Below are 26011 nucleotides of genomic sequence, written 5' to 3' on the forward strand. Positions count from 1 at the left end.
ATAAGTGTGCTAGATGTTCCCCTTCAAAATGGCCAATTGTTGGCGCCCTTCCCGCTCATTATTTGGGAAGAGGCCCAGGGCCTCCCTCTATAAATAGAGCTAGCCACCACAGGGGATTGGGGAGGGATTTTGGGTAGACTAGAGAGAGCGAGGCGACTGAACTCACCCAAGCAGTTCATCGCACCAGCTCAAGAACAGCCCCTCGCGAGGCTGTTCTCCATTTGTATTGTTCATCATCAGCCCCTGAGGCAATCCACCATACCACACACTGGAGTAGGGTATTACACCACAATTGTGGCCTGAACCAGTATAAATCTCGTGTCCCTTGTGTCTTCTTCCTTCTAGCCTAGATTCCTTGCGAGGCCTCGAGACGTGAGTTGGTAGGGGAAAGATCTTCGTGTGCACCCCAGAGTTCGAACCTCAATGGTCTGCCGGAACCTGAAATCTGATAGATTCTGTGGGCCCTTGGACACACAAGGAGAGCTGTCTGGGCTTGGGAGGCCGCTCATACGTGCTGGTGAAGTTACGGATGAAGGCCTCGGTGAAATCAACCCAGTTGTTGATGCTGCGGGGCTTCAGGCTGTTGAGCCATGTACGGGCTGTGCCCTGAAGCATGAGTGGGACGTACTTCACGGCAACGCATTTGTTGCCGTTTGCTATGCTGACGGCTGTCGAGTAGTCGACCAGCCAATCCTCCGGGTTCATGGAGCCGGTGTACTTGGGCGTATCTCGCGGGAGGGTGAACCCTTTGGGAAAGGGTTCATCCAGGATTCGTGGGCCGAAACAGGGTGGGCCCAGTGCGTCTTCTTCTTCTAGCGCCAGGGATCGGTTGAGGTGGTTGATCCAATAGTCGGTGTCGTTCCCTCCGACTCCCTCTCAACAGCCAAGGCGGTCGCCGAGTGTCGGGTGCGTGATAGGCAGCAGAGTGGGATGTATTGCTCCACGAGACGGAGGAGGAGGAGGATCTCCTCGGCGATCCACCGCCCGAGGGTGGCCGTCCTCATCATGCTCGATGGAAAGGCGAGTCTAGCTTTGGCTAGCCGCTGGCTCGTTGCCTCGTCTTCCACGGGTGTCGCCAGTTGGCGTCCGGGATGTCGCGCCGTGATCTTGGCTATGGGGCAGCTCTTCATTCCGTGGTGCGGGCTCTTTAGCGCGGCATCCGACTTCGTGCAACGCGGCCGCCGCGTCTAGGAGCTGCTAGACTCTCTCCGTCATGTGGCGACGCTCGTCGCCCTCATACTTGTCCAGCTCGTCCGTCACCGCCTGGGCGGCCCGGATGTTCTCTGCAGGCGTGGCGTAGACGGGGCGTTCTGCCCTGAACATGCTAGCGATGGTCCCGCCACGCTGCCGGATAGGGCCAATGCGGCTGGGCCCCCCAGGGGCCAGTGTGCCGCCGACTGCTCTGTCCATCTCGCGCCGATAGGCGTCCGAGAGGCATCGCATGCTGGCCAGTCGGCCAGCGCTCTGGAGAAGCTGGATGCGGCATGCCTCCAGCGTCTCAGCGTCTGCGTCTTCTGGGATGGGCACCGTCAGGTCTCGTACCGCCGCATCGAGTGGGTCTCGAGCATCTCCAGCCGAGCGCTCGCACTGTTGATGACATCGCGAGGAGACGACTCGTCATAGATCATCACATTGGTGGGGAATGCGTCAAACGACGCTGTGTCAGAGTCGACGATCATCGGGTCGGTGGAGCCAACAGACTCCAGGTCGATAGCAGGCTCGCTGGTGACGTGAAGCTGGTCGAGGAGGCTAACGAGGTGGCTCTCGGGGCAGCCGGTGCCTGCGTCGGAGGCTGGCTCGTTGAAGAGGTGAACCTCGCCAACGAGGTCGGTGAGGCAGCTCGCCGCGCAGGCGATCTCCATGCCATGCAGGGCGTCGAGGCTGACGCCATCGGGCGTGCTGGGCTGGCTTCGCTCGCCGGGAAGGAACAGGGTTCCCGTCCAGAGCATATCTCTGGGAGACGGTGCACCTCGCCCCATGGTGGGTGCCAAATGTCGGGGGTTGGGTGCGACATATGCCAAAGGGTGTCTTATCATGGTGGGAGCGAGTAGAACGTCCCCGGTGCCCGGAAGTGCGATGAGGCATAGACATGAACGCCAACGTACTTTACCCAAGTTCGGGGCTCTCCTAGGATATAACACCCCTAGTCCTGCTCTGCGGGGTCTCTGCATGATCACTAAAGGCACAAGTGATACAAAGTTACTCCTTGAGCTGTATGCTAGAGGTAGGAGAAGGCAAGGCTAGCTCTCTCCTGCTCTAGGAATGTGGCTAGGTCTAATGGGGTGGGAACCCTTTGCCTGGGTGCCCTGGGGGGTTTATATAGGCCTACCCCCCAGGGGTACAATGGTAATCTGGCCAGCTGCTGGGCCCAGCTGTCAGTGTCTCCGGCCTCTGGCTTCTCCACCGACTACTAGGGCCCACCGCCTCGTGGGCCCCGCCGGCTGGTGTTGTACGGAGCCGAGAGGCCACTCCCGCGCTAGCGGGTCTGGTTGCTGGCTGCTCAATGTAGTCATGCTGCTACTGACGCTGGCTTGGTCAGCTCAGCATGCCTACAGTTCCGCCGCCTAGTGGGAGATCACTGTAGCCACACCTGGTCTCATCAGGTTGGTGGCGTACTTGCTTCGAGGGAGGGGACAGCCGCCTGCTGGAGGCCGGCCCTCTCCTGGTCTGGTTGGTTCAGCCTGCGCCGTCTTCTGGGATGTCACTGCCCGGTAGGGCCCGCAGCATGCGGGCCTTACCGACAAGCCGTAGTGGGGAACACGGCTCCGCCTGCCTAGAGTGACGTCGAGGGAAGGTGGCAACAGTGCAACAGTGCCCGTACGGGACACTGTGGCCACGCTAAACCCAAGATTCGGGGGTTAGGGCTTCACTGTAGCCACGCCCCATCTTGCCCTCTTGATGGGGGCTCAAACTCTGAGGGCGCGAGATGGCCGCCTGCTCGATGTTGTCTTCCCTAGAGGCCAGCTGGATGAAGCCAGCCGCTCGTGGTGTCGCCTGCTGGTGGTTGGCTGTCGAGCTAGCTGGCCTCCAGAGGGCGGAGCTTCAGCTTGGAGCACAGCAAGGCGAAGCTGGCCCAAAGTCTTGATAAATCTTGGGACTTGGGTGAGGCTACCCGTGGCCCATTACTCCGACAGGTGCGACGCTGCAAGATGGCTGGGAGCGCGGTGTGGCGACAGATAGCAGCAGCAGCAGAAGGAATAAGAAGAAGAGAATGGCGGAGGAGGAGGTGGGTGCGCGTGCGTCTTCCACCCCCCTCCTCCCACTATTTATAGCCTCAGAGCAACAAAGCCGAGGGGGCTGGGCGTGGGGATCGTGGGATTAACTGTGCCCACTCCCGCACGATCCCGCGATTATCGCGCCTTAACGGCATGTAGTAACTACGATTGGAATACCAACCGCCTGCCTCGGCCATAGAGGATCCGCACGTGGGCCGAGGCGTGGTAGTGTTGGGCCTCATCCTGCGGTGATGTCCCGTCACGCGCGTGGGCTGGCAGGCTGGTCTAGCCGGTAGGTGCCGCGTGGCACGCGTGCAGCAGGCAGCTGGCCCGGCGGCCGGCGCGTGCACCACCTGCTTCCCGCCTTCGGGCTTCAATATTTTCCAGACGTCGCATCTGGGTGTGGCCGACTTGGCTCTTCAGACTAGGAAGCTGCTTGGGCTTCTCGTTCCCCGTTCAGCTGCGAAGCCCCACCAGCTTCGGGGACTACTGTCGGAGTAAATAACCACGGGTAGCTTCATCCACTCCCCCTGGTTCTTCAAAACAATGGGCTGGCTGCGCCCCTCAAGTATCGAAGACAAAGGGACGTCTTCTCCTGGCCGGCTAGCCCAATGGCCGGCTACAGGAAGGCGGCAGGTTTAACAAGCCCTCCCGAGGTAGGCCGACTCCTAGCAGGTGGCCACCAGAGTGGCCGATTCCTAGCAGGCGGCCTGGCCTACACCCTCAAAGTTTGCACCCACATAACGGCGATAAGACGGGGCATGGCTACAGTGAAGCCTGCCACCCCCAAATCTCGGAGCGAGCGTGGCCACAGTGCACCTTACCTGGTGGCCATCCCTTGTCCGGCGCGGCACTATTGCCACATTGACCATGACGTCGCCCACGACAGGCTGTCAGTATGGCCCGCAGGCGGCGGGGCCCCCTTGCTAGAGAGCCACCAGAAGGCGGCTTGATCTGACCAATCGGCACGGGGGGAGGGCGACTCCCAATAGCCGGCCTGCCTTCGCCCTAGAAGTTTGTGCACCATTAAGTAGATAAGACGAGGTAAGGCTACAGTGAGCGCCCGCCAGGCGGCGGTACTGTAGCCATGCTTGCCCCGACAAAGCCATCGTCATCAAGAGCGAGGCTACAATAACGAGCAGCTGAGAGGGCCCGTGGGCGATGGGCACAGCCTGTCGACCAAGAGGCCGGCAGCCGGCGGGGCCCACCATTCGGTGGGCCCCAGTGCCGGCGGAGAAGCCGACGACCATAGACACTTACGGTCTAGACCCACATCCAGCCTGATTACCATTGTACCCCTGGGGGTAGGCCTATATAAACCCTGAGGGCACCCATGCAAGGGGTTGATCCATGAGAACTACACACACCACATATAGAGAAGAGGAGAGCTAGCCCTGCTCTTCTTCTTCCTCTAGCCGAACAGCTCAAGGAGCCTCTTGTAGCTACTTGTTGACTTAGTGATCATGCGGAGACCCCGCAGAGTAGGACTAGGGGTGTTATCTCCTAGGAGAGCCCCGAACCTGGGTAAGATTCGCCGGTGTGCATGTCTTCGCCTTATCCCATTTCCAGGCACCGGCAATGTCTTACTGGCTCCCACAGTGATTAGCCATCCTTTGGCATATGTCGCACCTACCACCTGACATAACACATTCCCTGGTCTCCTTGCATTTCCTATACCGGGCCTTGATGAAATCACATTCCCGTGGGTCGGTGAACTCCGCGAATGGGTCTTGTTGCATTTGACGTTCATGTTCCACATCCTCCTTGTCACACACAGACTACTTCCTCGTGTAACCATGGTTTCGAGGCATTACTCCCTGACATTCCTGGCCTGAAGACCCATGAAATGTTGTGACTTGGCCTTGGTTTCAGGGGCAGCATTGGTGAATTTCTCTTAGACCTCTTCATTAATCATCAGCCAGTGAGCGTGGATCGTGGTGTAGGATGAACCTTCTAAAGCCATGTCTTTTCTCCAACAACAATTCTAGGCGGCCAAGTCCTTGCTGAACTTTTTCATTGCTTTTCTGTTTACAAAAGCCATGTTCCGATCTTTCAATGGATCGACAGCGGCACTTCGTCTAGGGAACTTGTATCTAGCATGCAACTTGGTTAGGAGGAGATCAGTCAAAGTTCCTTTGTTATCATTCCTTAGGTTCGTCTTGTTGATATTGATGATCTCTCGTAGGATGCATGCTACATTATTGTCGTAGCCCGCTGACACCACTCTAGGACTTGTTGGCTCTCCTTTGCTGGGACACACTTCATGCACCTATAGTCTTCCGGTGTCGAGCTTATTTGGGGCCCAGGTACTATTCTTTTTCTTCTTCTTCTGAGTGGCTTGGCTACCACCATTTGTGGTCCGGTTGCCGATGTAGATGTTAGTCTCGGTGCCATCAGTGGTCGCGACGCCACCACCACCCTCCTTGAGAGAAGGGGGGCCTATTACCCTTCTTCCTAACTAGCCAGATAGTCAAGGAGTGTGTTCGCATCTACGGCGGCGGTGGCATGGTTAGAAACCCCGGCCTCGACATTGTGCGCCATTTTGCCTAGGCTTGAATTTGCCGGTTTAATTTTAGAACTGATAAAATGAATAATGACATAAAAATTGCCTATGTTTTGCCAGAATGTCATTTAATTCCCATTTTGTCAAATCTCGAGAACTCGATTTGTCTTACTTCCTAGCACAAGTCATGCCGAAATCAACGGAAAATTTCGGCATGACCTTTGCTAAAAATAGGACATATCGAGCGCCTAAAATTTGCCGGAACGAAAATGATTTGACATTCCGACAAAACATAGGCCACTTAGAGCTGTTCCTTGCAATGATATACTACAACATAAGAAATAATAGGCCATTTGTGGCATCACATACACAACACATCATCTCAATCATTTGAGCGAAACATCGAGAGTAGTAAGCTCTTCCAAACTATAAGCAACAAGAGACAAACAAACACATACACAACACATCATCTACATCATTTGGCACATTGATAACCCACAAGTATAGGGGATCAATTGTAGCCTCTTTACATAAGTAAGAGTGTCGAACCCAATGAGGAGCTAAAGGTAGAACAAATATTCCCTCAACTTCTGTCGACCATCGATACAACTCTACGCACGCTTAACGTTCACTTTACCTAAAACAAGTTTGAAACTAGAAGGACTTTGTAGGTGTTGTTGGATAGGTTTGCAAGAATACAAATAGTACGTAAATATAAACTAGGGTCTGTTTAGAAAAAGATGCAATAAAGTTAGTATAGCGAGTGTGGAAAAGTGGTGGTAGGAGTTGCGGAATTGTCCCTTAGCAATTGACTACTTTACTAGACCGATAGCAAGTTTTATGTGGGAGGGGCCACTGCTAGCATGTCATCCCTGACTTGGAATTCTATGCACTTATGATTGGAACTATTAGCAAGCATCCGCAACTACTAACGTTCATTAAGGTAAAACCCAACCATAGCATTAAGATATATTGGTCCCCCTTCAATCCCGTATGCATCAATTTCTATGCTAGGTTGAAGCTTCTGTCACTCTAGCCCTCCAATACATAGTCCTATCAACATACAACTAACCCTATGGTGTGATCCACGTGCGCGCTCATATGATGGGCACCAAAGGAAAGCAACATAACCACAAGAAAATTAAACCAATCATAGCAATTCACCAATCACCGAAAGGCCAACGGAAATCTACTCAGACATCATAGGACGACAACATATCATTGGATAATAATATGAAGCATAAAGCACCATGTTCAAGTAGAGGGTACAGCGGGTTTCGGGAGAGTGGACCACCGTAGATAGATGGGAGAAGGTGGTGGAGATGTTGGTGAATATGATGGAGGTGTTGGTGAAGATCGCGGTGATGATGATGGCCCAGTGGCACTTCGGCACCACCTGAAGCGAGGGGGAGAGAGCCCCCCTTCTTCTTCTTCTTCCTTGATCTTCTCCCTAGATGGGAGAAGGGTGTCCCGTCTGGTCCATGGTCTCCATGGCGTGGGAGGGGAGAGAGCCCCTCCGAGATTGGATCTGTCTCTCTGTCTCTCTCTCTCTCTGTTTCTGCCCTCCCTGATTCTGCCCTTTCACCGTTTCTTATATATCCGGAGATCCGTAACTCCGATTGGATTGAAACCATCAACATGATTTTTTTCCGGAAATTAGCTTCCTTGCGACAAAATAAGAGCAGCAACCGCCTTACGGGGTGCCCACGAGGGTCAGGGGCGCGCCCCCTGCCTCGTGGCCCCCTCGGGCACCATCTCACATTGATTCTTCTTCCCAAAAATCATAAATATTCCAAAAATATTCTCCGTCCGTTTTTATCCTGTTTGGACTCCATTTGATATGGATTTTCTGCTAAACATAAAACATGCAACAAACAGGAACTGGCACTGGGCATTGGATCAATATGTTAGTCCCAAAAATAGTATAAAAAGTTGCCAAAAGTATATGAAAGTTGAATAATATTGGCATGGAACAATAAAAAATTATAGATACGATGGAGACGTATCAGCATCCCCAAGCTTAATTCCTGCTCGTCCTCGAGTAGGTAAATGATAAAAAAGATAATTTTTGATGTGGAATGCTACCTAGCATAATCTTGATCATGTAATCTAACCATGGCATGCATATTAAGACATGAGTGATTCAAAGCAATAGTCTATCATTTGACATAAAAAAATTAATACTCGGGTATCCCAACAAACAATCATGTATTTCAAAATATCAATGCTTCAGAATGTTATCCCTCCAAAATCATATAGTCTTTTATGCTCCATTTTCTTAATAGAAGGTACCCCTCATGCTCATCCCGGTGTCAGCCAAGCAATTGGTTCATACTTTTTAACGCGCTTCAGCTTTTTCAACCCTCACGCAATACATGAGCACAAGCCATGGAGATAGCACTATAGGTGGAATAGAATATGATGGTGGAGGTTATGTGGAGAAGACAAAAAGGGAGAAAGTCTCACATCGTCGCGGCTAATCAACGGGATATGGAGATGCCCGTCAATTGATGCCAATGTGAGGAGTAGGGATTGTCATGCAATGGATGCACTAAGAGCTATAAGTGTATCAAATCTCAAACTGGAAACTAAGTGGGTGTGCATCCAACTTGTGCTAATGAAGACTTCGGGCATTTGAGGAAGCCCATCATCAGAATATACAAGCCAAGTTTTATAATGAAAATTCCCACTAGTATATGAAAGTGATAACTCAAGAGACTCTCTATATGAAGAACATGGTGCTATTCTGAAGCACAAGTGTGGTAAAAGGATAGTAACATTTCCCCTTCTCTCGTTTTTCTCATTTTTTTATTTTCTCTTTTTTTGGTGGTCTTCTTTGGCCTCTTTTTTTATTTGGGCTTCTTTGACCTCTTTTATTTTTCATAAAGTCCGGAGACTCATCCCGACTTGTGGGGGAATCATCGTCTCCATCATCCTTTCCTCACTGGGGCAATGCTCTAATAATGATGATCATCACACTTTATTTACTTACAACTCAATATTACAACTCAATATCAAAGATATGACTCTATATGAATGCCTCCGGCGGTGTACCGGGATGTGCGATGATCTAGCATAGCAATGACATCAAAAAATGGACAAGCCATGAAAACATCATGCTAGCTATCTTATGATCATGCAAAGCAATATGACAATGAATGCTCAAGTCATGTATATGATGATGTTAGAAGTTGCATGGCAATATATCTCGGCATGGCTATGGAAATGCCATAATAGGTAGGTATGGTGGCTGTTTTGAGGAATATATAAGGAGGCTTATGTGTGATAGAGCGTATCGTATCACGGGGTTTGGATGCACCCGCGAAGTTTGCACCAACTCTCAAGGTGAGAAAGGTCAATGCACGGTACCAAAAAGGCTAGCAATGATGGAAGGGTAAGAGTGCGTATAATCCATGGACTCACATTAGTCATAAAGAACTCATATACTTATTGCAAAATTTTATTAGCCCTCGAAGCAAAGTACTACTATGCATGCTCCTAGGGGGGAGGTTGGTAGGAGTTAACAATCGCGCGCCCCCGACCTTCACGCAAAGATAAACAATCAAAATACAATGCGCGCCAATTTGGTTACATAGTTAGGAGACCATACATGCATGCTTAGGGAATCACAAACCTTAACACCAATATCCTCACTAAACACAACCATTTACTAGAACCCACCACATATCGCAAAACTATTGCAAGGAATAAAACATATCATATTCAGTGATCTACAAGTTTTATGTAGGATTTTATGACAAACCATGTGAATGACCAATTCCCGTCATCTCTCTTAATAGATATAAGTGAAGCAAGAGAGTTTAATTCTTTTTACAAAAGATATGCCCATGCACTAACAAATATAAATGAAGCAAAAGAGCATTCTACAAATGGCGGTTTTCTATGTGAAGAGAAACATGCAATCCAAACTTCAAATGGTATAAGTGAAGCACATGAAGCATTCTATAAAAACATACTCAAAAGATTTAAGTGAAGTGCAAAGAGCATTCTATAAATCAACCATGGACTATCTCATACCAGCATGGTGCATAAAAGAAAAGTGAAAACTAAATGCAAATGATGCTCCAAGATTTGCACATATCGCATGAACGAAACGAATCCGAAAACATACTGATACTTTTTGAAGAAAGATGGGATGCCTTTCGGGGCATCCCCAAGCTTAGACGCTTGAGTCTCCTTGAATATTTACTTGGGGTGCCTTGGGCATCCCCAATCTTGAGCTCTTTTCTCTCCTCATTTTCCTCATATCGAGACCTCCTCGATCTTCGAACACTTCATCCACACAAAACTTCAACAGAAAACTCGGTAAGATCCGTTAGTATAATAAAGCAAATCACTACTCTATGTATTGTTGCAAACCAATTCATATTTTGTTTTTCATTGTGTCTACTGTAATATAACTTTTCGATGGCTTAATCCACTAATAGAAATTGATAGTTTCATCAAAACAATAAAACTATGCATCAATAACAGAATCTATCTTAAACATAAAAGTCTGTAGTAATATGAACATTCACCATACTTATGCTACCCCAAAAATTCTGCCAAAATTCACAAAAATAAACAATTTGTATAGAAAGATAGTGCAAAAAGTTTCATAACCGTTTGTCGTTCCAGTAAAAACTGTAAAATCGCGCACTACAGCCAAAGTTTCTGTCTTGCACCGCACAAACCAACAAGCAATCTAAACATCCTAAAGGCAAACCTTGGCACATTATTTTTATAATACAATGGAATTGTACAAGGGGATAATTATTTTTGATGAAAAGTTTCTGTAACTAAGATTCACAAAGTTTCCGTGAGCATGAACAAAGTTCAAGGAGCTCCCCCACTTCAACAATGCTTGTCTTTCTCACTTTCACTTTCCTTTTTGAAAAGTTTTAGGTTCCCCTCTGTCGGTATCAAAACCGGCGGATCTCGTGTAGGGGGTCCCGAACTATGCGTCTAAGGCTAATGGTAACAGGAGGCGGGTGACACAATGTTTACCCAGGTTTGGGCCCTCTCTATGGAGGTAATACCCTACTTCCTGGTTGATTGATCTTGATGATATGAGTATTCACTACAAAAAAATACACTTCCGTGATGATATGTGTTTGTCACAGTAGGTCGCGTTTTTGTCATGCATGTACATCCATGACGATTTTATGACAGAATCAAGATAGTCATACCGGTGCTGTCGTAGAAGTGTTCCCTAACATTACCAAAATTATCATCACGGAAGTGTCCACTTCCATGACGATAAATCGCACGTCACAGGAGTGCTTTCATCAAGGGTGACCGACACATGGCATCCACCGTAATGGAACGTCGTTAAGCTATCGGGTCGGGTTTTGGATCCAATAACCCGTTAACAGCCCCGACCAATGGGAAATTTCCACGTGTAAAATTCTTATTGGCCGCACGAAACACGTGTCAGCTCGTCAGTGGGTCAGAAAAGCGCCTATGATATGTCGACATGTGCCACGGCCCGCCACCGACCCATTTAGCTTACAAAGCCGGCCCGTTTGACTTGGTCAAAAGTTAACGGGCTGGCCCATGAAAAGCCTGTTAACGGTCTCTTCACAAATAGCCGATTTTATGGCCCGTTAACTCACGACCCATTAAGCCCTAAAGGAAATTGGCCCAACAACATCATGTGGGCCGTCGAATATAACACCAGCCCATTTTACTTTCGAACCATGTATGGCCCACGACGTCTTTCGACCGATATGAGGCCTTCGTATCTTCCGGCCCTTTACAGGCCCACGGTGACTCTAACCCATAATGAACAGTAATTTTCTTTGTATCCATTTACGGCTCGTGATTTACATGGGCCGTTTCTAGCCCGTGTTAGCTTTCGGCCTATTGACGGCCCATACGTTCTTGGGCTCCTTTTCGGCCCTCGATTACTTCTGGCCCGTTACTGGCCTGTTCCCCTAATGGGCCAAATTCGGCCCATGGAAAGAGTCGTCCCGTTACTGGCCTGTTCCCATAATGGGCCAAATTCGGCCCATCGCAAGAGTCGGCCCGTTACTGGCCTGTTCCCCTAATGGGACAAATTCGGCCCATGGCAAGAGTCGGCCTGTTTCTGGCCTGTTAACCCGTTGCGCCGTTTCCAGCCCGTCCTATATTCTGGCCCATTAACGACCTGTTATGCCTGTGATAGAATTAAGCCTTTGCTGTCCTACAACCTGTTAACGGCCAGTTACCGTGCTGGGCCGATACCAATTACGCCCGATTACGGCCCATGTAGACCCATTTATCCGACGGCCCGAGGCCCACCGATTACAGGCCCATTTATCGACGAACCGTAGGAGACCCATGGATCCTACGGCCCGTATATGGCCCATGGTAGTTGAGGCCACTAGCAAACCAGGGAAAAAGAAGACTAGGAAATAAATAAGGCTGAAACTAACGCTAGGCTATTAAGGCAATTACACAGATTACATCCACTCGGCATCAAAGATCGCCACCGGTGCAAATATAGGGAACACCCTAGATTATACAAAAATGGCTTGCTGTTTTCTTCAGCCTGTGGCTGCATGTTAAGAATAAATTGTATCGCACCAAAACAAATTACAACTATATAACAAAAGGAAGGTTGGCATAAAAGTTAACAGTCTAGAAGATAAATGGACCACCAGAAGTTCAGAAGCTCAGTTCATTTGACCTGACTGTTACGTTTTCATGATGTATTGTCCGATGGAGCACCATAACACTCGCCTTCATTTCCCCTAGGCTCCTAAATAACATAGCAAATTTCTGATAGTCTGATTTCAAAACCATGCATTTCTTGACGACATTGAGCAATGTTTCTCCTTGTTTCACAAAGGGTCTCTGTTAGGGAATGGACTTGTGTCTAGAGCGCAGATACAACATTGCTTTGAGCTTGCATATCTTGATCATGAGGAAGTTTGGACGATCTTGCCTTAACAACCAACCCAATATTACGCAGGAACGTGCTTTTGGCACTGTTAGTGGACATGTACTGACCCACTCCAGCAAGAGCTGACATTGCGGTTATAGTTGCCTCGCCACCTTCAGAAGGTGGAGGTTCCACCATTTTTCCATAGCTCGCTGAAAAGTTGAGGTTTTACATTAGTAGTACCAGAACAGAAGATATTAAGGAGGCAGCAAGACCAAACAAAATAGCTTTGGTCTATATACAAAACTTATTCTGGTGAACCATGTAAAATATTAGTTGTATTTTATTGCAAAGTACATAATAAAACCAGGTTCCAAACATATGACCATGTACCATCGCTAATGTATTGTCTATTTCTTCACATTGTATTGAGGGCTAAGGATAAAGAGACGAAGTTTATAATACGGTAAGAATAGTATGACATCATTCATATCACAAAACAACTGAGAACAGACAAACATGCAAGTGTAACATTGTGTGGGCAAGTCCAGCACGGAACTAGATTATGGGTCAAGATCAAAGGAACATCACTCCTCTCTTTTAAACCTTTTAAGGTGCAATGACACGCTAGGAAATTGTGTATAAAATTGAAAAGAGTAATAGATATTGGCTGCAAACCATGCAGTTCAAGGCACAAGTCAGACTAAGGAGTAGTTAAAAGGCATGTGGATTAAGGACTTACAACAGTGACTTTGACTGTTGTAGTCATGCCCTTCTTCTTGCTTGTGTGACAGTCCTTGAAGATTTCCACAACATTTGGTTCAGGTACTTTTTGGTCCTTGCGGGCTTTCCTCTGCATTTCGAACAAGTCAATATAGATCTGATAATATGGTACAACGAAAAGAGTGAAATAGCAACTAATTACAAGAGCCTCGCAGTGTGCAGTATAGCTACAAGATCCTGTCGTCTATTGGAATTTAACTTTCGTACGGTTGGCCTTGTTCTTTGAGTAGTTCACCTACAAGAAGATAGATTTGTGTGGCACATGCGTAAGTAGGATTTGAACATGTGATCTGATCACATATATATAATGTACCTGATACTTCGGATCAGACCAGTGTTTAACAAGGCCCCTCCTGTCTTCATCCGATATATTTTCCACTGGAGATGTTTGGGAAAGTTCACAGTTAGCCTTGCCTTCAAAGTGAGTTTTCCTCAAGTTATACCAATACTGTCGCAGAGCAGACTTGAACACATGGGTGCAAGCTTGTGTGGTTGCATCATCTTGGCTATCCAACTTGAACCTCATCTGTTGAAAATTATGGGAGTCCCTTTATCAGCAACCTAGAAAGTATGGGACAGAGCAAGACGATAGTACTAGTTTCCATACATAACCATACTTACAAATAAATGGTCGAGGAAGGTGTTGAACTAGTTTTCGTGTTTGTCATTCCTGTACTGAATCCATGTTGGGAGGATACGTATATGACACCTAACGGCAACCGCTGCCTCTCATACTAACTTGTCTGACTCTGTAGCATCTCGTGGACTTTTTAAACCTATCTTAAAACAGATCTCCATTCTTCCTCCTCTAGATTTAGTTAACCTATCGAACATTATCCCTGATGTTTGTTTCCTCTTGCGCCTAGGTGCTAGTCCAACAACGAACATAGGAAGTGTTAGTGTACCTGAAACTATGAGACTACATATAAAGAAGCATGCAACTATAACTTGACTCCAGCAACTACCTTCTTGTTGTTGAAGCTCACAAGGTTCATCTGATATTGCCAACTCGTCTTGTGTCAAGAGTGCTTGGGAAGTAGTGTCAGGTGGCAAGGGAGCTTGGGAACGTGCTGCTAGCTCAGTTGATGCATGAGTAAGTCGTGTAGCTGATAGTACTGTGGTAGGTGTTGCAAGAACTAGGGTTGTCTCTGCTTGTTTGGTGGCAGCTATTTGTTTCTGTTTGGCTTTTTTTGCAGCTCGTGTAGCATGGGATGCCGTGTTTGTAGAATTTTCCATTGGACTTTGACCTTCTATTGTACCATCAGTACCAGCAGAATCTGCAGGATTCATCCGCTTCTCATTCCCTGCCATTCTGTGTTTCTTCCTCTTTCTCTGTGCCATGTTAAGTCAAGCCGACAAGAAAAACGAATAACAATTTAGTTCTTCAGAACAAATTGATGCGTGATGTAGACGAATTGAACTTTGATGTTAGACAACCACATGATAACAGGATGTAATATGTATGAAAAATAGGACGAAAGAGATAACCAGAACTATGATGTGTAAACTAAGAAGAAGACATTTCACCAAATTAGAAGCAATGCAATGGAAGGTAGACACCATATGAATGATGCTACAAATATCGCTCTGCCAAGTAAACAGTGTCTCATCATAAATGGCGTTTAAAAAAATGTGAAGCAGTACAAGAAATAAATCATATGCAAGATGCAAACAACATCACACTACCATGTTAGAGGTCTCTCGTCATTAGTGCCATTGCATATTCATAGCATTTCATATTCACAGCTTATGATGTGTAAACTAAGGAGAAGGCATTTCAACAAATTAGAAGCAATGAAAGCTAGACACCATATGAAAGATGCAACCAATATCACGCTACCAAGTTAAAACTGTCTCGTCATAAGTGCCATTTAAACAAATTAGTAGTACAAGCTAGAAAAGAATGTGAGATGTAACCTATATCACACTCTGAAGTCAAACGTGTCTTATGATAAGTGATTGTTGCAGGTTACAAGACAGTAGTAATTTGATGTAAGAACATGATGTGATAGACAGATATTGTATGTTCTAGAAACAGGAACACGTGTCTTATTCAAGTATAATGTGTAAAGTAAGCAGATGGAATTCAACAAAATTAGAAGCAATACAAGCTAGACATCACACATAACATACAACCACATATAACAGTGCCAAGTTAGAGGGAGCACCGGTGATGCTGCACTAGGGGAGACGTGCTCATCATAAACACAGCTTTGTTGAGTGTCTATGCATGTGTTGTCTTGGAAATCATCTTGGGGTGTGGAGGAGTAGAAACTGTAGAGGCCCTCCGTTCGGAAGGAGCACCTTTATCCGCTGCCTTGCTAACTTCCTTCCGCTTTATTGCTTTTCAATTATCAAGTAAAACCGATAAGAAAAAACAATAAATTTCTCTCTTCAGAACTCATTCATGCATGATACTGACAATCACTACTTTGATGTAAGGCAAACACATGATACCAGGATGGAATATGTACGAAAAACAGGACAGCATGGCATGTTCACAACTGTTTGTGTAAACTAAGCAGAAACCATTCCAGCAAATAAGAAGCAATGCAAGCTAGACACCACATGAAAGATGCAACCAATATGACTCTGCCAAGTTAAAAGCGTCCCATCATAAATGGAATTTGAACAAATTAGAAGCAGCGCATGCTATAAATCATATGAAAGATGCAACTAATATTGCACTGCATATACTAAAGGTGGCTCGTCATATTGATTGATGCGGTATACAAAAAAACAATAGTTTTATGTAAGGACATGCTTAATAGATAGATGTACTATGTACTAAATACAGGAAGGCATGTCACATTAACATGTATAATGTATAAGCTAAGCAGACTAGCACATGCAGTTTAACCAGATTGGAAGAATTACAATCTAGACACCATATGCAACATGCAACCACATATCACGCTGCCAAGTTAGAGCAAGCACCTGCGATGCTAGTGTAGGGGAAATGCTGTAATCAACTATAGAGCTACATTCACTATCTTCATCTAGCATTCTGTTTCTTGAGAATCATGTCGGGAGGCTGACGCTGCATTCTTTAAATGAGGAGTAGTCCCCTTGCATGCCTGCCTCGTCATAAGTGATTGATGAGGGATACACAAGAACATTAGTTTGATGTAAGAACATGGTTAATACACAGATGTACTAGTATGTACCAAAAACAGAAAGGCATGTCATATTCAAAGGTATAATGTGAAATTAGAAGCAATACAAGCTAGACATACGGCTGGAGTGGTGAGCATGATCATCTAGGACCTAAGAGCCTGGTGGGAGGCGGGCTGCTTCGCCACCATCGCAACTTTTCAGTTGGCTTCCAGGTGATGCCTATCTTTGCTGGGCTTGTCACTGGCTTCGCCAGTGCCCTGACTAGCTATTTGTCTTCTGGCACTCACAGGATGGTGGTTCATGTAAAAAAAATATTTCCTTATCTTACCGACTTCGGTCTTTCGAATACAAGCTAGACACCATATGGAACATGCAACCACATATGACACCGCGAAGTTAAAGCAAGCACCTGGGATGGTGGTTCATTGCGAGTGAGGTCATCAACCCCAGAGCTACGTTTACCGTCTCCATCTGCTGACACTGCACCCTTTATAGCGCTGTAACATGTCGTGCATACCCGCGAAGAAAGCTGGCGCGACTTCTCTCTTTTCTTTGCTGCTTCTCTTTTGGCAGACTCTGAAATACCCTTGCATAAAAACACAATAGTGAGAGTATGGGTGAAGTGTGTGCAGAACTAGTGCACTATAAAAGTAGCAGATACCAGGTGGCTGAAAAATAAATGACAGGAGACATATGATAGCTCTACAACATTGCATGGCAAACAAAATTAGATTCTACTCCGTACGATTTTGTAATATATGAGCACAGGAAATGCAGGTACTCCTCCAGCACACCATCACATGTGGTCATATCTAAGATAATAGTCGACTGAAAATAAATAGGCCAGTCGATTTTTTTAACGAACCGTCCGATCTATAAGGAACAGGAAGATGGCCTTTGTCTACCTCCCACCCGTCATTGTTGACGAGCTTTCTCGAACCGCCAGCGACCACTGGCCCAGACCCCTGCCTCCATCGCCCCGCCCTCCCATCGACCTCACACCACCGCCGTGCTTGGCAGCGCCCCCAGGCCATCCCTTTAATCCCGGCCGACCTCCAGATCGGGCGCCAGTAGCTCTAGGCCGCACACGCACCTAAGGTAAACACCAAGGCGCTGCTTCCCCGGCGTAATAGGCGTACTAGCGCCTGTTACGCCGGGGAATGCTTCCGTTAATTGGGAATCAACTGGCCAGAAATTGAAATTCAGGGCGGCGACGGACCTCTAGCTAAGGTGAAATAGTATATGAGGAGAAACCTTGTGCATCGCGAGTTACTAGGAACATCTAGTATCAAGAAGAAGTGGTCAACTAGTGTCTTCTGTGGGATGAATACCGTGCAAGCAGAGACATAAGATTTGCACGAATAAGGGAAGAGGAGTACCTTTTTCGGTTGCCGGTGTGGTCACCTCCACATGTCGCACTGATCTTCTTCTTTTTACAGGGGAAACCGATGTTCTGGAGGGTGCAGGAACAACTCCGGTGCGGTGGATGGTGGCGAAGTTGGAGCGGCAGCGGTGAGGCGCAGGACGGCGTGGTTGAATTGGCTTAGTACGGACGGCTCGGCCTCGACTCCAACTACTAGTCGTGGAGGGCATTGTGGTTGAGGTTGCGGTGGACGACGACGTTGGGGTATCGGCTCCGGCATGATGGAGGAGGGCGGCGGTTGATGGGTGGGATGGGGTGGCGGACGGAGGATGCCGAGGTTTCGCGGCTGGTGGAGAGGTAGTTTTGGCGCGCATGGAGTATGAATGGGGAATCGGACGGGTGGGGGGAACCATGTTTCGGTCTGGGACGAGCTTGTTTTTGGCTTTTGTGAATAGACGATGGGACGCGCTTGTTTGAAATTTGGGGAAAGTACAAACTTTGCCCCCCTCTTAAATTTCGGACCTACTGCGGGTCGGGGGTAGGATGGTAATCCCAGGTGTCCCAAATAGTGGGCGGGAACGATTTCGGCCGCGCGCATGTGTTCTTAGGCGGCCATTGTGTATGAATGTTTTCCGGAGGCGGTTGCGTGGCGTCTAGATGAAGCTACAAACCTTCCCCGGTTTAGACCTTTGTACGTCGGGCCGGTAGGTTTCATGGGTCGGAGTTATTAGAAAAGTAATTTCCTTGTACTACCAAACATTGGTCTCATGCGGTTTCGGGCGAGTAGAGGCTCTTTGGGCGCTTCGTTCGAAATTTTGAAACACAAGCATTCACGTTTAGAGTACTCTTGAACTATGAGGATTGACCTAAATAAACAACGTTATATTTGACCTTGTATGTTTGAAAACCTCATTAAATTATCCGCTTCTTTTTGAAATTTTGACACTTGAAAGTCCTATAACTATGATTATTTTGGAATAGAGGAGCTAAATTTGAATCTATTTTGTACACGACTACATATGCTATTATGTACAAAATCAGAGCAAAGATTGGTGCCCCCATAATTTAGGTATGGTTTACAAATGCCATGATATCAAATTCAAATAATTGAATGGACTTCAAGTTGAATTCTATTTTTTAAACCACCTTAAGTTTAATTCAAATGTATGCTAGTTCATAGGTAGCTATTTATAATGTCCATTGTGTAACTTTCGTATGTATAATGTGCTTTACACACACAACATGAACTATACTCACGTTTATATTCGATTGCTAAAGCGATGCATTGTCTGGAGTTCAAAATGCTAACTATGTGGATCAATTGTGTCGAATAATAACATATACATGCTCAAATTCGTTAGAATCGAGATGTCTGGTGGATCAATGACTGCTCCTTACGCGAATTGCAAATATCATGATCCCATCCTAATATTTGGATACAATTTATATCTTTAATCAATGTGTAGAGCAGTCTTTTATGTGTAGTTGCACTCTCCATCGGTGGTCTCTCACACATGCTCACACACTCTCTCCCGAGGTGTCTTTCTCGCACACATGCTCTAGATATAACCCTCCCTCCCTCTCGTAACCATTTACAACTGTTTTCACTAACCTTTATCACAAGCACTCGTCCTCTCGCAAACATACACACGAACAATCCTCATCGACCCTTTCTATATACATGGACCTGCCTACGTGCCTCATGTACGCACATTATCTTTACGGCTGTCCCTCACGCATTGTCTCACACCTCTTCCTAATTGACGAGTATGATTCTAGCAGAGAATTCTGTAGGATGCCCCTTAAAGTTAGGTTGGATGAATAGTAATATCAGAGATAAAGGGGTTACCTTAGTCCGGGAACCTAGGGTTACAAATCCTAGCCGGCTTTTTCAGTGGACACAGAGTCCTTCACAATTCTGCTATCTTTGTCTTGTACGACTAGTCATCCATGGGTCTTCCCAAAATGCGTCACGGGCCGACCAATGTGGCGCAGGACGGAACCAAACGAAGGGCCTCACCTCGACCCACCGGACCTCACGCGGTGACACACCCTCTGCCCCCACGTCTCATTATCTTATCACACCCACACATACCAACACAAACACCACACACACAGAAAATTTCTCCTAGTGCCTCTATTCCCTCCCCCCTTGCATATACACACTCAAGGGAATGGAATCTCTTGTCGTGACGTCATATTCGTCTCTCTCTCTCTAGACCACTCTCATTTCTCGTGCTATCTCTCCCACGCCCCCACCCCCGTCGGCCCCTCTATCCATGCCTCTCTCGAGTACGTAATAGACACACATACCTCTATAGGCCCCGCCAAATGCATCAACTACACTTTCACACATGTTACATCACGTACCCCATTGATCTGAAAAGCCCTCTCTTCACGTTATTTCGCATACAACATTCCTTTTGAATAAAGTGTGGCCAAAAATTTATTTTAGAGTTTCTACATATATACAACATTACAAAGTTATATGGAGGAGTACGAACGCTAATTTGCATTGCATGGTGCCCACAATGATATTTATTCCGCACTATGAATTTGTATATTTTTATACTATATACAAAGTTAGTCATAATAAAGAGAAACGAAGAGCATCTCTCTCTCCATTGCATACCCCCCTGTATGCCCCTTTCACGTATGCACACAAAACTATCTCCAGGTCCTCTAAAAGTAAGCCCCCAGAAAATTCATGCATGTTTCATCTTTCTCTCGCGATATATGCAATGAAGATCATTGTATTTGAAGCGAAAGCACGATACGTACATTGGACTTCAGAATCCACTCATTACGGTCACCATTTACGTTTAGTGGTTATTATACAGTCACGGGCTCACCGTACAACTCTGTATTTGCTCATGACATGACTAGTTGACCAGTTAAACGCTCCACGTGGCACCTCTAGTGTTGCATCACATTATCTCACTACCATTGTGCCCACCTGTCCACTTGTATCTAATCTACATCTACACTCTTATAAAATACATAAAATACACTCATATAAAAAACAGAGTTGGTGATGATGATGTGCCTACCATCCTGCAATATAGGCCGTCTGATTTATATCTGATGGATAGGAAAGAAACTATGGCAATTTTGCAAAAAGGTACCCACACACCTCTCCACATTTTCAAATAAGGCCTTCCCTCATTTATCCTTTTCTCTCACAAGATAAACAAGTCATACAAATGCATCTTGATATTACGTGCAACGCACGGGCATCTTGCTAGTATCAAATGACAAAAATATATTTGGACGGTGGTTCGAAGTCATGACCGCGGGCACAACGGACAAGGTGGCCTTGTATTGGTATGCTGAGACGTCTGTTTTAACACACATGAGCTGGAGTGGTGATTATACACACACGCACGCATGCACACGAACTGCATCCATGCAACACTCACACAAACACATGCACCCACGCACGCACGCAACACTCACACGTACACACGCAGCCACGCACGCACGCAACACTCACACGCACACACGCACGCATGCATGCACACACCAGTACACCACACGACCAACACACACTCTCACGCTCAAGTGCTCAACCTACACATGCGTGGGCACACATGAGGCCCTGACAGACACATACACAACCAGCTGATTCCCGCGCACGGGTTGGAGCCTTGTCGTGCCTGCGTAAATTTGTGTTTATCTGACCTTTTCCCTATGCGAACTGACAGGTGGGACCAACAAGGAAGGTGGTCAATTTAACTAGTCAACATGGCACCACGCAGACTATTGGTCGGTCAACAGAGTGCAATCCGATGTTGAACTGTGAGCAAGTGACTGTATAATGACCGCAAAATGTATATAGTGACCGTAATCAGCTTATTCTGAAGTTCGGTGACCGTATTATGCTTTTCTCTGTATAGTCCCTCCAAAACTACATCTCTACACATTCTCGCATGTTACATCTAACAACTATGCAATACAGCACTACTACTACACTCTAACACAATAAATCATATGTGTTTTTAGTTTTACTACATATCATGTTGTTACTTATAATTATTCAGTTTGCATACATTAAAATTGCCTTTGAAATGTATGGCCAGTATCATCTACCGCGCGGGAAAAATCCCATCCTTTGCTGTTTAATCGGGTTTGTATCGATGGATCGGGCGAAACAACAAAACTATAGTACTATACAGTACAAGTGATAGTTCACTGGGCCGTCGTGTCATCTACTCCTCCGTCGTAAGAGTGGAGCACTCGCTTTCATAAATCTTCTAGTCCCTTTTGCCGACATGTGGGACATCAAGCTACCGGGTCCACGTGTCATACCGGAATACAGTGCAGAGCAGCCGGGGTGAAGCACCCCAATCATGGCGCCGGCATAGTAATGAGTAATGAGGCGTCAAATTACAAAGCTGCACCTTTCCCGCAGTTTATTTGGAGGGACGAAGTAATAATGCTAAAAAAAGAATTGGAGGGATGAAGCAACCATCATTTCACTCGTTGCTGAATCCGCCTCTCCCTCATCTTCTTCACCTTAACCACGTGTTGCTTCTGCTGTTGTTCTGCCTCATGTGGGACGCGGATCGGCTTGGTAAAGCACTGACACGTGGGACCGCATGTTAGCAAACTGCCAGGACAACGTCCTCCGAAAATAAGAAGCCTAATCCTAGACTTACAAAGGGCTACGTAGCTGCTACATATACTTTCCATCTAATCTATATATGCCCCCCTGATTTTCAGGTGGGGTGGGCCTAATCCTCTCCTTTAATCCAATCAAATAGTCCAACATCACATCAGTTCATAACTTTACGTAAACCATTACATGGATGTAGCATTGCTCAAATAAGAAACCCACCCCCCCACCATCTGCGTGGCAAAATCACCTCCTTTTGACTAATCATGATTCTATAATTTTTTAGATCAATATAATTGGGATTTGTATAGATAGCACACAGGAGCAAAACCAAGTGGTACGGTTAAGGGCATCCACAATGTGTAGCCAAATGTGAAAATAGCTTTTGGCATTGTGGGAACCATTGTGGATGGTGTTGCCAAAGCCAAAAAGATGGAACCGAAGCTCCCTGGTTGATTGATTGAAGGAGTAGAAAAATGCAACGTCTCTCCTCTTTCTCCCATGCTTGGACGCATGTAGTACAGTATAGAGCACAAAGTCTACTGCCCTGTCCCTTCTATCACAAATCACAAAGCAGTGAGGCATCAAATCACAAAAGCACGGACGAAGCAACCATCATTTCACTCTTCGCTGACTCCGCTTCTCCATCGTCTTCTTCGAGAAACCATCTTACCGCACTAGTACTCCTAGTAGTACTTCCTGGATGCAAATAAGGTGGTTGTCTCGGCTCGCAGGCGACACTTGCGAACGACTTACCATGGTCTCCCTCAATGGTGTTCTCCGTTGAACGCACTTCGCCAAACCACAAAAAAAAAGATATCGTCGACATCACCGCAATGGGGAAGGAAGTCAAATATAGTTACTACCTCCATTTTTTGTACACAAGGCCAGTATATCAAAATTACAATTTGCAAAGGGCCACTAACACTAATCAAGGCAAAATTGATGGGGTTAGCAACCAAGGACATTAATATCCCCTGCATGCATGCGAAAGTGAGAAGGTTGGTTTGCATGGCGCTGCATTAATCAAGTGATGAGGAGTGAGATGGTTAGCTCTTTGGTCTTTGGGGAAAAAAATACGAATTAATTGACACGTGAAACGAGGATTTGTATCGATTAAATCCCGCGAAGGAAAACCCCGCCTTTCTTTTTTAACACTAGTACTCCTAGGACGTACATACTTATCCTGTTTGGGACTAGGCCTTGCATTGCCAAACTTCACCACACATTTTTGCCAAGCTTGCCTAAAGTTTTCAAAATGAGAAGGAGGTACACTTGCGCGCGGCTGTCGCGGTCGCACCGCACCCTCACACTGTCGCTCCTGCACGCCGCGGTCGCACCGCACCCTCACACAGTCGTTCCTGCACGCCGCAAACCCAACCAAGGGAACGCACCCTCACTGACACGTGTTGTCGCATGTGAACAAACCAAACTCAGCCATCCTATCGCTGACACATAATTTTCGTTCATAGAGTATGTTTATCCAACCGCATGTTGGGGAGTATCCGTACGGCCCGTGCGGTGGTCTATTGGGGAAGAAGAAGAGGTTAGGAAGAAGGAAAGAAGGGTTAGGAGACGTAGGATATTCATCCAACCGCCTGAAATGGTAGACTGACCCAAGTCAGGCGACTTGCATAACAAATATATGTTTTTACACAGCAAAAGATCCATAAAAACAACAACATAAAGAAAAACTATCACTGCTCGCGGAAAGAGACGACCTCGTTGTCTTTGGCTGCCGGCGCGAACCAGCCGTCGCTGCGGATGTGTGTCTCCGCACCGTGGTTGTCCTCGGCCTCCAACTACTCGTTCAAGCGGAGCGTGCGGGCGCTCTGCATGGATAAGAGCACAGCCCGGTTCAAGTCGAGGACGTCCGGTTCCGCCTACAGGAGGGCCTCGATGGTAGCGGCATCCACGCGCTCCACGTCGAGTCGAGCCTCCGCTGCCCGGTTCAAGTCCAAGACGTCCGGTTCTGCCTGCAGGAGGGCGTCGATGAGAGAGGCATCCACGCGCTCTGCGTCGAGTCGAGCCTCTGCCGCTCGGTTCATGTCCAGGACGTCCGGTTCCGCCTGCAGGAGGGCCTCGATGGCAGCGGCATCCGCGCGCTCTGCCTCAAGTTGAGCCTCCGCCGCCCGGTTCACATCCACGACATCCGGTTCCGCCTGCAGGAGAGCCTCGATGGCAGCGGCATGCGCGCGCTCCGCGTCGAGTTGAGCCTCTGCCTCCCGGTCCTCCTTTAGTATCGCCATGTTGAACCGCTGGTCCGCCTGCACCATGGGGGACTCGGACACCGGCACGAAGTCGACGTCCATCGTCTCATACCCATCGGGGGCCTTCTGCGCCGCGACCTCCGCCATGAACATTGGATTGGCTTCCGCCTCCTCGTAGCTTGGCTCTAGGAGAACTCGGGGATTGGCCCGCCGCAAAGCGAGCTTGGGAACGGAGGTCTGTGGCACCGACCGCCGCCGCGATTTCTGCGCGGCGCTCCGGCGTCAGCATCTTGTAGTAAGTGATCTTGCGGCGCACCATGGCTTTCCGGTGAACTATGGGACGCTGGATGCGAACTAGGGGATCGAAAGGTGGGGGAATGGGCTGGAGATTTGGTGTGGTTTTAGGGCAGTGGCTGGCGTAGGCCGAGCAGCGAAGGTTCTGATGTGAATAGTGGTTCCGGTGATGACCGGTCAATCGGTTTTGACTGTACATCGCACTTGTCATGTTCGCATTGCAGCCCGACACGCTGGACCCTCCACGTCGCTCACCGAATGGAACGCACCTTGTCTTGCGTTTTCGCTCGCTTGTGGGACTGCAGTTGAGAGCAAACCGACGTCCCTCCCCCTCCCCCGCCCACATCATTTATTATACCACCACTCCCTCTGTTTTATGCACAATAAATAAAAACAGAGGGAGTATACTATGGATGAGGATCCCCTGATGTGGCCGAACTCATTGAGTAAGTGACATGCGGGGCCAAGCAAGCATGGGCTTCGCCAGTAAGTGACCGAAAGGGAGGGTAAGGCAGGGATACCTATGTCAGAGGATCCACTTCCACTATACTACATTGACCAAATGTTAGAGTAATAATATATGACATGCAACTTACACAAATGTTAGAGTAATAATATATGACATGCAACTTACACAAAACATACAGGGTCTAATGCGTTTTTCGAGGCTAACTTTGACCAAATGTTAGAGTAATAATATATGACGTGCAACTTACACAAAGCATACGGTCAGATTCGTATGTGAAAGGAGTTTCCAATGATATAATTTTCCTATTATACATCTCATGTACTATTAATCTTGTCAAGAGTCAAATTGGAAACCATCTCAAGTACAAATCTAGGAGTACGTACGAATCTAACAATATTGATTGGGCGTTATTGAATTTTGATACCTTTTTGATCAAAGTAGAGATACTTTGATTACACATAAAACTTATATGTAAACTAGAAAGGATAGGAGGGAGTATATTGTACGTTCAAAAAGCAAATGAGGCATGCAGGAGGATGGACTCGACTGGAGGGCGACATGATCGATGGAGAAGAGA

This window comes from Triticum dicoccoides, chromosome 3B, assembly GCF_002162155.2.
Source record: "Triticum dicoccoides isolate Atlit2015 ecotype Zavitan chromosome 3B, WEW_v2.0, whole genome shotgun sequence".
Taxonomy (NCBI): domain Eukaryota; kingdom Viridiplantae; phylum Streptophyta; class Magnoliopsida; order Poales; family Poaceae; genus Triticum; species Triticum dicoccoides.